The 13,115-nt window shown below is 41.2% G+C and overlaps 1 non-coding gene across 1 annotated transcript; it reads left to right on the plus strand.

The window, feature by feature from the left end:
• The first annotated feature begins 2,828 nt into the window (after positions 1 to 2,828).
• LOC130038550 (U6 spliceosomal RNA) lies at positions 2,829 to 2,935 on the plus strand. The gene has a single exon (XR_008794734.1). It is a non-coding gene; the product is annotated as a U6 spliceosomal RNA (small nuclear RNA).
• Positions 2,936 to 13,115: the final 10,180 nt, after the last annotated feature.

Genomic DNA, 13,115 nt, shown 5'->3' on the forward strand with positions numbered 1-13,115 from the left:
GTCCCCATTCTCAGAATTATATTTTATTTATTAATGCACACTCTATCAAACCACTAAAAATGAAAACCACCCGTAATGAACACATTTATGTGACCCTCACTTTAAGAAAACCAAGACCATACTAAAATAGGGCATTAAGAAAAATCAAATAACAATTTACATTTTAAAGTGATCATTGAATAAGGCATTGAAATGGTTTTAAAGTCCAAATAATTTTGGAATCTCTTCTATATTTTCCTACAAACAATTAACTTTAACCTTTTCCAGGACAAGAAAAAATGATCTCAAAGTCAGTCATTTTAGTTTTATGCTCACAGTCCCCAAGAGACCAAAATTGTGCCTTCTTAACATGATACCCTGAGGGTATATACTTGAAATTTTCTTGCTTCAAACTTACAAAATCTCAGTTTTTTTATATGCACTCTTTAATAAATGGGGTTCAGTTTTATCAGTTATCAGGGAAACAAATCAAAACTGCATGCAAAATTACTACATTCCAACAGAATAGCTACATTTTTAGAAGGCAGACACTTCCAAATACAGGTAAGATACAGGAGATAATTGAAATTGCCCTTCCACCATTTTAAGCATGTTTGTACAAATGACTCTAGATAAACTGGTAGTATCTATAAAAGTTAAGTCCATGTCCATTGTAGGAACCAGCAACTCCATTCCTAGATAAGTACAGATAAGTACTCAACAAAGTAGGACATATTCACAATGACAAAAACAGGCTAAATTTCTATCAACGGCAGAAAGCGTGATTAAATTTGTGGTACATACACCCCATCTAGCATACAGAGCAATAAGAAAGCAAGAACTCCAAGCTCCTAGAGGGATATGGAGGAATTTTATGAATGTAATATTGGGAGAATGTGGCCATAATCATATTTTCATTTTGTGACGGCACATTTCCCATCTCATTTCTGACTTTATCTGACTTTATATATTCTAATTATATATATGGATACTAGCCACTTATTCACACTTGACAAATCAGGTCAATGTTTCTTTTAAGTAAATTTAAGATTTTGATGAATTTTGTGATTTAAAAAACCTTTTCTCTAAACTATTCGTTATACTTTTTTGATATTAATATTGCCTACATTTCTTTGGTTAAAATTATACTGTTGTCAAATGTAAAATATGTTCAGTTATAAAAATAATTTTTTCTGAAAGTTTTAAGTCTGTCCTTTTTGTTATTGATCTAACTCTGATTTAGCTCTATATGTTATATTCGGCTGTGCCTGATTGAGTGTACAGCATTAAAGAACTTTAAGTACTAGAAAAAGGTACAATTACCAAGGGTCCCCCCTATTTATAAGTTCAATGTAACCCATTACATAAGTTTTAGCTCTAAGCATATATAGGTTTCAAGACATAAAAAGTAATATATCAACATTTGTATATAATATGTACTGGTCACCAAATGTTTATTTTCCACCCATCACTATATAACTGTTACCCCTTGCCTTCTGGAATCATTGTTTTATCTGTGTAATCTAAGAGTTTGCTTTTGTTTTGTTTGTCCAATTACTTTGTCTTCTACATAAAGGTGTGTACATTATTTTTTAAAATGTAGTGCAAATATATATGTGTATATAAATATATGTTGCATGCTGTCTATTATCTTCCACTCTAAATGCCCTCAGCATATAGAAATCATTGATCACAACTACACCTTTCTGTTGAACTTGACACACATTTGACAGTCTGCTCAAATAGTGCTTTGGGAAAACACCAAGCATAGAGATAGAGCAAGGTTGACAGAAGAAACAGGATATTTTCCATTTCCAATTTCTTTTCCTCTATGCATTTGTTAGACCAAGCTAATCTTTATGCTCCAGTTTTGTCCAGTTTTTCTGCTCCCTCTGGATAAATCCAATCTCTTCAGACAGGAAGACCAAGCAAGGTTCAGGGTTACCTCCAAGCAGTATTGCCAAGCATGGGTGTCTTCTCCAGTGTTAATTGCTACAATACTCCAATCAAGGTCAGGAGGTCAACTGAAATGTTCGCTCTACACAGAGATTAAGTCATCCATTTGTATTTGCATCTCTAAATTTATAGCAGCATTATTCATAATAGTCAAAACTTGGAATAAGCCTAACTGCCCTTCAACAGATGCTTGGTTGAATAAGCTCAGTGAATATGCCCAATGGAACATTCTTTGCTATTTAAAATGATAAAGTTATGGGCTGGAGAGAAAATACAGCATATAGGGCACTTGCCTTGCATGTGTCTGACCTAATCTCAGCACAACATACAGCATCTATATAGTCCTCCAAATCCAGGTAGAAATGATGCCTGAGGCCAGAGCCAAGAGTAAGCCCTGAGCACTGCCAGGTGTGGTCCCAGAACAAAAGCAAAATTGCACCGCTGAACCAAAATAGGGAGAACGTAAGGTAATTGTGTTAAATGAAATTAGTATATAAATGAAAGATAATTATTGAATTGTTTCAATCTTACATAAAATATGAATTACTGGGGCTGAAGTGATAGCACAGCAGGTAGGGCATTGACCTTGCATGCGACTGACCCAGGTTTGATTCCCAGCATCCCAGATGGTCCCCCAAGCATTGCCAGGAGTAATTCCTGAGTGCATGAGCCAGGAGTAACCCCTGTGCATCGCCAGGTGTCACCCCCCAAAAATATGAATTACTATAGTAGCACTGCACTTTAGCACCGTCCTTCTGTTGTTCATGGATTTGCTCAAGCGGGCACCAGTAACATCTCTCCATTGTGAGGCTTATTGTTACTGTTTTCTTCATATCGAATACGCCACAGGGAGCTTGCCAGGCTATAGTAAGCAAATATTAAAACCAACAACAGTGCTTGCTTCGGCAGCACATATACTAAAATTGTAAAGATACACAGAAGATGAGCATGGCCCCTGCTCAAGAATGACATGCAAATTTGTGAAGTGTTCCATATATTTTTCGATCATTGTACAACTGAAACCCAAGCACAAACATTTGTAAGTCTACAACTATACCTCAAGGTGTTTCACTAATAAAAATTTAAAAAATAAAATAAAAATAAAAAACCAACAACAAACAATTAATAGACTCGATGAAAACCATGGTGGTTATCATAGGGAAAGGGTTTGGGATTAGGAGGACTCCTAATAAAGAGTTAGTAAAGTCCTCCTAATAGAAGAGGACGCCTAGTAAAGAGATTAAGGGGTCAGCTCTGTTCATGGTAGGGTGGTATGGAAATATTTGTGGTAGGAGTAGTAACAACTACACACACAGGGGGATGACACCAAACCCCAAAATTCCACAGCATTGTAAACCAAAGACAAGTCAATGTAAAACTGGAAACTTAAAAAAAATCCTTTTATATTATCTAAGATTTTGTTCCTACGGCTGGCTGTGAAAAGTCCTTTTCAACTTCCAGTCAGTCTTCCTTTTGGGGGACCTCACGCAGTCACCTACCTTTAATTTCCCTGGCAGATGTTTGATTCTCATTATAATGCCATTAGAACAAGGTGAAATCTCTCCAAACCTGGGCAGTGGGATGGCATAAAAACAAGCTCGGCCCCTTCATTCATCTAAGTCATCATTGCTACCTAACTGTGCCATGGCAAGTTTGTACACAATTCCTCAATCAGTGAAAACTCTCCCTCCATAAGGGCTGAACTGATCTTTTTCTGTAAAAATGTTCAAAACCCACCACAAATAATGTTATCTTCTTTCTAGCTATTATTCATCTGCATGAGACATCCCACTCATCACAGAGCTGATGTCCATACAAGATGGCGGGCACCTTCCCCACTCACCACCTACACCTGGTGGCCCCTCCATTCCAACTCCCGGACTTGAATCATCTCTTTCCAATAGCCAACTTGCCTGACTTTCAATTCACTCCTCTGATCATGAGACATGAATTTGGTCCTGTGTTTGAGTCTACAGTGTGCACTTGTCCACAAGATGATGCCATTGGTTGGAGTAAAGGCTCGTTTTGCTTTGCAGTGGCCATGCCTCAAACACACAGCCTCATGGGCTCGTGTAAGACATGAGCTCTGCTACTGAGTTACATCCCGGCTATAAAGAGCAAGAATAATACGGATTAAGAACATTGCCAAAGTGTATCACGGATGTCTAGTTTTGAAGCAAGGGATGGCTGAGCTCGCAAGCCATCTAGTCTTGACAGCACCCTGAAGGAACAGGCCTGATTTAATGCTCTCTAGTCTCTTATGATCTCACTCAGTTCCAGTCACATGGGCCTCGTCAGAATTTCCAGAACATGTTACCTCCTCGGGGCTCTTGCTCTTGCAATTATTTCTGCCTGGACTGCTTCTCCCTCATACTCATATTGCTCTCAAAGGCTCACTCCATTGCCCCTGACTATATTTACTCAAATGTCCCTTTCTCAGCGAGGGAACCTCTGACAATCCATATATATGTCAGCAATATTTTGGTGACTTCCCAGCACCCCCTCCTATTTTAAGTTATTTGCTAGTATTTATCATTGAAATAAAATATAAATTTATTGCTGCTTGAAGCACCTGTAAATTCTTCTTAGGGAGCTTATTTGGAGTCAAGTAGACACTGTCTCATCTCTAGCTGTCATGAAGATTTCCGGGCAAAAAGTAAGACGTTTAGGTAAGAATCAAGCAGACTCCTATGCAGGATTTCCTCTCCGGCTTTGAAGAAACACCCAGTCACTGATTCTGCCTTACTGGGGACCAAAAGGAATATCAGCTCCCTGTTCTCTCCTGCTCAATGACTAAGAAAGGAACATGTAGACTTTCTGCTGATGGTTACAAAAACCCCACACTACACCATGCCATTATTCAGCCTGGCAATCAACCCAAAACTTCATATGTGTGACCTCTGCTTGTTTGGAACTCTCTCCTGTTTGACGCTCTTACACCCTAACCTCCAGAACAAGCCACAGCAGCAGCCCACTTTGTCTTCTCAGATAAGCACTTCTTGAATCATTCTGCCACCTGAATATTTCTAAGCCAGCACTATGAAATCTGGCATAAAGAGAAGAATCCATTTACATTAATTGTGGTGGGGTCGGGAGAGTGGCCACACTACGTGGTGTTTAGTCTATACTCCCAGCTCTATGCTTAAAGACCATGTGGTAACTTGGTGGTACTCAGGGGACCCTTGTGTTGCTGAGGCCTAAATTCAGGCCTTCTAGATGTAAAGTATGCAGTCTAACCTTTTGAGCTCTGTCTCTCACTTTCTCTCTCTGGCTCTCTCTGTTTCTGTCTCTCTGTCTCTGTCTCTATCTCTCTCTCTCCAGCCCTGATATTAATTTATACAGAAAAATAAATTTAGCATCCCCAGATTCAAAGGATATTCCACCAAATCATACAAAGAAACAGATGAAACTTAAGAGAACACTCAGATCATATAAAAGTAAAGATTTTACCATCTGTGCAGTCTGTAGGAAGCAGAAACGGTATGTGAGCCATATCGCTTCACTTTCCAGAGCCCCAAGACAGCTCACACACTAGCATGCTCAGACGTGGTACTGACACGATGTTAAACTAAGTCACTAGAGAGTGGGGTGGTAGGAGGAATGGGGCCTTGGGGTGTAGAGGAAAGAGGAAGGAGGAAGTCATCTATTATCATCTCCATGTCACATAGAGCATCAGGCATGTAGATCCCTAACATTGAAACTTTCCACCAAGTCTTTCTGCTTTGATACCAAAGGTAATGTCCGTCTTCCACTGCACCTCATGTAGCTGGTGTGAAGGGTTTGGAATAAGACAATCTGCCTCTTATCATTCCAAGACTCAGGGTGCAGACTGCCTCTACGTGGGTCCATGAAAAACACTGTCACTCATTTGCACTTGTTTGTTCATTACAGCACTGTTTACAATAGCTAGAATCTGGAAAAAACCTGAGTTCCCAAAAACAGATGACTGGTTAAAGAAACCTTGGTACACAATGGAGTACTGTGTAGTTTTAGAAAATATGAAGTCGTGAAATTTACATACAAGTGGTACTACATGGAAAGTATCATGTTAAGTGAAATGAGACAGAAAGAGAGGTACAGATATTGAAAGATTGCATTCATCTGGGGAACATAAAGTAACAAAATAGGAGACTAACACTCAAGAATAGCTGAGATAAGTACCAGGAGGTTTACTCCATGGCTTGGAGGCCAGCTGCACACGCTAGGGGAAAAGGCAGCTCAGATAGAGAAGAGAGCACCAAATAAAGGGTGTTGGGAGGATTCTCCCAGGATGGGAGATATGTGCTGAAAGTAGACTATAGACCGAAGATGATTGCCACTCAATGCCTCTTTTGCAAACCACAGCACCCAAAAGGAGAGAGAGAACAAAAGGGAATGCCCTACCACAGAGGCAGGGTGGGATGGGGGGATGGGGAGTGGGAGGATACTGGGACCTGTGGTGGTGGAAAATGGGCACTGGTGGAGGGGTAGGTACTCGAACATTGTACAACTGAAACCCAAGCACAAAAATTTTTAAGTCTACAACTGTACCTCATGGTTTAAATTAAAAATTAAAAAAATAAAATAAAAAAACACTGTCTTTGTCTTCCCGTTGTTCGTCGATTTGCTCGAGTGGGCACCAGTAGCGTCTCACAACAAATTGTGAGACTTGTGAAAACAAAACCCAACAATTTTGTTTTGGCTTTCTCTCTTAGCCTTTTGTTGTAAACATGAGCATATTCTGTAGTTCTTTGGATTTGTGAACACAGGAACAAATGTAAATCTTTCAAAAGAGAACTTGTGTAATGTAAACTTTTGATAAATGGGGGATATTTCTAATACTTATTTGGCTTATCTCATGGTCTTCCCTTCTGGAATGTAAGCCCCAAAGCACAGAGGATTTTGCCTCCTTTCTTCACTGCTATGCCCCGGGTACCTTGAGTTAGGAGCTTCATACATGGATGCCTATTGAATGAGTGTGTGAATAAGGAAACATATAATAAAACTTTAAGCATAAAGCAAAAACCATTTTCATTAATTTAGGTGGTTTGGGCTGGTTAAATTGCATAGGCTGAGTGGGTTAAATGAACATTTATTACATACTAAAGCCAAAGCTCAGGAGGCTAAGAAATCTGATAATAAGATACAGGCCAGCTTGGTTCCTATTGCAAACTGCTGTCCCCTCTCTCTGTGCCTCACATGCCCTTTCCCAGGTGTGTGGACAAGAGACCTCTGTCTTTCTCTTCTTATAAGAAACTAATCCCCTCAGAGAGGTCCCAGCTTTAAGCTCTTTTCTTTTTTTGTTGTTATTTTACGGTAGGGCTTTTGCCTTGCACGCAGCCAACATGGCCGACCTGAGTTCGATTCCTACGCCCCTCTCAGAGAGCCCAGCAAGCTACCGAGAGTATCTCGCCTGCACGGCAGAGCCTGGCAAGCTCCCCGTGACGTATTCGATATGCCAGACACAGTAACAACAAAGTCTCCAATGGAGACGTTACTGGGCCTGCTCGAGCAAATCGATGATCAACGGGAGGGCCTTTACCTTTACCTTTACCTTATCAGTTTAGATGTTTTATTTTTATTTAGTTTTATTTTTATAAAGTTGTTTACAATAATTTATTACATTCAATGGTTTAACACAAATCCCACCGCCATTATACCTCCCCACCACCATTATATCAAATTTTCTCACCACCATCCCAGCCTGCCCCAAAGGCAGATACTAAATAATTTATTTTGTATTGCTTGTTCTGAATAATCCAAAAGGTTTCCTTTCAACTTTTACTAAAAATTACAAAACCAGTATATTTATCATCCATCCATCATCATCATCAGATTTTATATATTTATTTATTTAATTTTTATTAGTGAAACACCATGAGGTACAGTTGTAGACATACAAATTTTGGTTCTTGGGTTTCAGTTATACAATGATTGAGTACCCATCCCTCCACCAGTGCCCATTCTCCACTTCCAATGCTCCCAGTATCTCACCCACCTCCCAAACCCCCCATCGCACCCCACCCCTGTGGCAGGGCATTCCCTTTTGTTTTATCTCTCCTTTTGTGTGATGTGGTTTGCAAAAGAGGCATTGAGTGACAATTGTGTTTGGTCTATACTCTACTTTCAGCATGCATCTCTCATCCTGGGAGGATCCTCCCAACACCCTTTATTTAGTGATCCCTTCTCTATCTGAGCTGCCTTTTCCCCCAGCATGTGTAGGTGGCCTCCAAGCCATGGAGTGAAACTCCTGGTACTTATCAAGGCTCTTCTTGGGTGTTAGTCTCTTATTTTGTTACCTTATATACCCCAGATGAATGCAATCTTTCAACGTTTGTCCCTCTCTTTCTCACTCATTTCACTTAGCATGATACTTTCCATGTAGAACCACTTGTATGTAAATTTCATGACTTCATCTTTTCTAACAGCTGCATAGTACTCTATTGTGTGGATATACCAAAGTTTCTTTAACCAGTAATCTGTTTTGGGGCACTTGGGTTTTTTCCAGATTTTGGCTATTGTGAACAGTGCAGCAATGAACATGGAAGTGCAGATGTCATTTCGAATGTACTTTTTTGCCTCTCCGGCATATATTCCCAGGAGTGGTATTGCTGGGTTAAATGGGAGATCAAATTCTAATTTTTTGAGAACAGTCTATACTGTTCTCCAAAGGGCTGAACCAGTCTGCATTTCCACCAGCAGTGAAGGAAGGTCCCTTTCTTGCCACATTCATGCCAATACTGGTTGCTTTTGTTCTTTTGGATGTAAGACTGTCCCAATGGCCTCACTTCCAAATACTGTCACAAGGGTAATTAGAGTCTCACCATATAGATTTTGGAGCACACAACATTCCATCTTTAATAAAATACAGGCATCAGGAAGTCAGAAGGGCTCGATTCACTAATAAAGTCACTAATAAACTCCCAACATCATTTACTAATAAAGTTCCAACATCTAGAATAGTTTCTGATGCATAATAATGACACAAACAACTTCTTAATCTCTGAGGAAAAGAAACAAGGGGCCCGGGAGATGGTCCTAAGCCCCCCCCCCCCCCGCTGTTGCAGGCAGCTGACCCCTATTTGATTCCCAGCACTGCAGAGAGACCCTCAACCAGGAGTTGTCCCTGGGCTCCACAAACCTAAAGAAATAGAATAAACATCACCTCGTCACACACATAAATGGCATTTTGACTCTCTAAACACTTTAAGATAGCGAAGATGTTGGGTTATGCTTGCAGTGGAGACCCATGCAGTTTAAACCACAGAGCAAAACACAATGCACTATAAGATACTTATTTCTCTTTGAAAAGATAGCCCTGCTCAGTATGGGAGCCCAAGGTTGCTGCACAGAGCCCACCTTGTAAGCTCAGGCCTGATAAGATTTTCACCTGGTGCTAGCAACAGACACAGAGAAGGCTGGAAGCCCCCCAGCCCCAAGAGAAGGTCCAGCAGGAACAAAAGTCCAGGAAAGAAATTTCAAAGAAGACCATCAAGCACTCGCAACTCAACCCTCTTGGCAAGTGCCCTAGCAATGGACTTTGCCCTACATAGCAGTCCCATGTGGGGGCAGGTTGGGAAACCCTCTAAAAGTCACCTTGAACAAAAGAAAGGGCGCACAGATGCTGCCTGAGATCGGGTGCTGCTTATTCTCACATGGCTGAGCACATGTGGCGCTATCATCTCCCCTCTGGAGATGTGGACTTTCATATCTAACACTGGGATGTACGTAGAGGTTCTCTCCACCTCTGGAGAAGCACACACTCTCTCACTTTCTCTTCCTCCTTCCCCTTCCTAAATCTCCCAATAAAATCTGTTTTTACTTGACTGCTCATCTACTCCTGAAATTCCTTTCTGGGAAAAAGACAAAGAAACTGTAAGTTCGGGTAAGGCCTAGGACTGACTTTCTAGGCCTTTTCAGTCCCACCCTTCCCAGCCAGTCCCGGAGTGGCAGGCGAAAGTGACTGTCTCGCTCCCTTCTGTCTCACATAAGCACCCACGGGGGGCCACTGACTTCATCCTCACCTTGCTCATTGGTTAGAGCTGAATCACACAATCACACCAAATTGCTATGGACTCCCAAAATGCCATATCTATTGATGGGCTATGAACCTGGACTTCTGTGATAGAAGAAGAATTCAATACAGATTGGGAGGTGTCCCTGTGCCACAGCTGAAAACAATCACTGAGAAAGAAGATAGGCCTGGTTGAAAGAAGTATTGAAGATCCTCAGTGATTCTGGATTCTGGGAAGGACACAGCTCTGAAACAAACGCCACTTTTCTTTTGGAACCTCTGCCCTAACAAATGGCAATCTCTTCTCACTACTTTATGTGGGAGATGGAATCTCATAAGCTAGTGATATGTTCAACTATTCAGATTAACTGAGTCTGCCGTTTGTCAAAATTTACGGGTCCCTACCCTATACAGGCAGAATTATTGGGATCTGAGGCCACAACACAGGAACAATGAGAACTGTGAACCCAAGAAACTCACGATATGCCCCTCATTCACGAGAGAAAAGACATTACAGTTGGCTGTCTAAAATCTGTTCTTGTTAGATTGTTTCTTTCTCTTCCTCTTCGTTATAAGTCTTATTTTTGGATCTTAATAAACTCAAAATAGATTGTTTACTGCTTAAAATTTCTTTGTTGTATGCCTTGAGCTAGACTAAGAAAAAGAACATTATCAGTCAATCAAACACACAAAATCTCTGCTATAAAAAGAGAAAAATATTCAGGATGTTCCAGACATGAAACTCTTTCAAATTTTAATTGTGTTTAACAAAAATTAGAGAGTTCGTTCTAAATTTAGCTGTGTATGACATGCTTCACAAAGATTCACTATTAACAACAAGAGAAAATTTTCAAATTCTCCAATTCTTGTTGGTTTCTATTATTCAGAAGAAAAACATCTCCTTATTCCTTTGTCCCCAAGAACAGTTTCATTCTAACTGCAAAGTCCAGAATTCCGCCTGAAATATAAGATCATATTGGAAATTTGATTTCTAAGGTAAGGTAAAGGTAAAGGCCCTCCCATTGTTCATCGATTTGCTCGAGCAGGCCCAGCAACGTCTCCATTGGAGACTTTGTTGTTACTGTGTCTGGCATATCGAATGCGTCACAGAGAGCTTGCCAGGCTCTGCCGTGCGGGCGAGATACTCTCGGTAGCTTGCCGGGCTCTCCGCGAGGGGTGGAGGAATCGAACTCGGGTCAGCTATGTTGGCTGCGTGCAAGGCAAACGCCCTACCACTGTGCTATCGCCCAAGAACAGTTTCATTCTAACTGCAAAGTCCAGAATTCCGCCTGAAATATAAGATCATATTGGAAATTTGATTTCTAAAGAAATAAAAATTAAAGAGTCCAGAAACACTATACTTAGTTCATAAATATGAGGTATTTTATTAGTCCACTAAATTATGAACCATTAAAGATGAACTACTTATTATTTTAGAGAAAAATTCAAAGGGATGTCATACTTATCTTATTAATTTGCCCCCAAATTAATAAGGAGAGTAACTGTTTCTTTAAGGAGATGTAGGACTCCAGGTAGTAAAAGGTCATCTTTATTACATTAGAAAGCTCTTGACCACAGTCGCCAGTCTGTCAACTCACTGGTAAAGGAAAGAGTTAATTCAGATGCTATCCACTTTTTCATGAAAAGGAAATGTACTGCTGGGAATTACTAAACTTTAAACTCAGTGCCAAGGCTGCATAAAATAATGAGAGGCCAGATTACAGATGCTTTCATCAGCATCACAAAGGGCGCCAAGCTCATTAAATACCACCATACCTTTCCTGGGTGGATAAGTATCAGATTGGGTGTGAGAATAAGAAATTAAACCTCTGTGTGGATGCCTTTTTCCACTTGTTTAAATCTTTCTTCATTTTTAGAAATTTTTTTGATGCAACAAATTTTTTGTAGGAGTACTGCTATTTATTCAGCCACTGATTAGCTGATTGAATTGTGCATGAACTCCGTCTTACGTTTTTTTTTTTCATTTTTTATAATTTTATTTATTGAATCACCTTGAGAGCAGTTACAAAGCTTTTGGGTCCAAGTCTCGGTCATACAATGAAACACCCGTAACCTTCAACAGTGCCTATTCTCCACCACCAAAAACCCCAGTATACCCCCATCCCACACACTCCCCCCACCTGTGGGGCAGATGATTTTCACATTACTTTCTCTCTACTTTGATCACATTCAATATTTTGACACCAGACCCACCATTATCATTTGAGATTTTACCCCAACACTCAGATATGCTGAAAGGGCAACAATAGACAATTTGTGTTCTATTGCTGATTATGAATATCATATGATGTCACGTAACTGCAGTAGGGCCATGTGATTTTGAAATTTCGAAGTTTTAACACTTAAATCTGGAGGGATTTCTGCCAAAAGCCACTGGGTTTAGAGATTTGCTCCTGAGTCTCTGGGATCATGGCTGTTGAGCTGCTTGATCAGGAGCCAGAGAGGCCGTTCGTGGGTGATGACTTGTGGTCTAGTTGGGGTGAGGAGGACAGGCCCAGCTCCACACCATCCTGTGAAGCCCAACAAGTTTCGTCACTGCGGACCCAAGCTTGATTGTCCAATGGCCTCTGGAGGATAGTAGTCACCGAGCCGCCAGGGGGAAACAGGCAGAGGGACAGCACCCTTTCCCCCGTGAGGTGGCCCAGCGACAGTAACCAACTGCAGGGTCCGGACACATTTCTGCCAAAAGCTGCTGAGTTTCGAGATTTGTTTCTGAGTCTCTGGGATCAAGGCCATTAAGCAGCTTGCTCAGGAGCCAGAGAGACCATTCGTGGGCAATGACTTGGAGTCTCGTTGGGGAGGGCAGGACAAGCCCGGCTCCCCCGCCATCCCGTGAGGCCCAACAAGTTTCGTCACTGCAGGCCCAAGCCTGACTGTCCAATGGCCTCTGGAGGATGATGGCCACCAAGCCGTCAAGAGGGAGCAGGTGGAGTGACAACACCCTTTCCTCCCTGGGGTGGCCCGGCGACAGTAATGTACTGTGGGGTTTGGACGCATTTCTGCCAAAAGCCACTGTATTTTGAGATTTGTTTCTGAGTCTCTGGGATCATGGCCATTAAGCAACTGGATCAGGAGCCAGAGATGCCATTCATGGGCGATGATTTGGGGTCTTGTTGGGGTGGGGAGGACAAGCCTTGCTCCACCCCCATCCCGTGAGGCCCTGTGT

The sequence above is a fragment of the Sorex fumeus genome, unplaced genomic scaffold, assembly GCF_029834395.1.
Source record: "Sorex fumeus unplaced genomic scaffold, SorFum_2.1 ptg000077l, whole genome shotgun sequence".
In the NCBI taxonomy this organism is placed as follows: domain Eukaryota; kingdom Metazoa; phylum Chordata; class Mammalia; order Eulipotyphla; family Soricidae; genus Sorex; species Sorex fumeus.